Source organism: Ranitomeya imitator, chromosome 3, assembly GCF_032444005.1.
Source record: "Ranitomeya imitator isolate aRanImi1 chromosome 3, aRanImi1.pri, whole genome shotgun sequence".
Lineage (NCBI taxonomy): Eukaryota > Metazoa > Chordata > Amphibia > Anura > Dendrobatidae > Ranitomeya > Ranitomeya imitator.
Window position 1 is genome coordinate 25,449,552 of NC_091284.1, and position 668 is coordinate 25,450,219.

Below are 668 nucleotides of genomic sequence, written 5' to 3' on the forward strand. Positions count from 1 at the left end.
ACCAAGTGAATACTGTATGAAGACTGTAAGCTGCCAAGGAAGAAGACTCGCTCACGATTGGTCGGAACGCCTCGCCTCTACTTTGCATACACGAATCTTATTGGCTTACAGTGGTGTCCATCAATAATCCGGAAGCCAAGAGCTTAATCCGATTGGTTCGTAGGAGAGGGTCCTGCTGAGTGGGTGGGTTTTAGGGTTCGACATAGAGAAAAGATTGTGAAGTCTCTGGGAAGATTTGTCCTGAGCAGCAGGAATAAGGGAAAGAAGAGCAGGAAATGCGAGGACTCTACAGGAAGAGACACAGCCAGTCAGCACGCCGGCTCGTTGGTCTAGGGGTATGATTCTCGCTTAGGGTGCGAGAGGTCCCGGGTTCAAATCCCGGACGAGCCCAATTTTTGTTTTAGCAAAGTTCATAATGTTACAATTTTCTCCACTTTGAAACACAGCAGATCTGAAGAACTTTGCACTAATCTGCGTGAGCATTTTGTGGCCCCCGTCAAGGACGAGCCCAGTTTATATGTTCTTTTTTTTAACATGTTTTACTTTTCTTTAAAAACAAGCATAAAAACATTTAAAATGTAAATATGAGAAATATAAAATAAAGAAATATAAAAAGCATTTGTTACTTCTATTAATAAGAAATATAAAAACATTTTTTACTTTATTTA

The 668-nt window shown here is 40.6% G+C and overlaps 1 non-coding gene across 1 annotated transcript; it reads left to right on the forward strand.

Annotated features, from left to right (window-relative positions):
• Nucleotides 1–318: 318 nt before the first annotated feature.
• On the forward strand, nucleotides 319–390 carry TRNAP-AGG (transfer RNA proline (anticodon AGG)). The gene has a single exon. It is a non-coding gene; the product is annotated as a tRNA-Pro (tRNA).
• The last annotated feature ends 278 nt before the right edge of the window (nucleotides 391–668 follow it).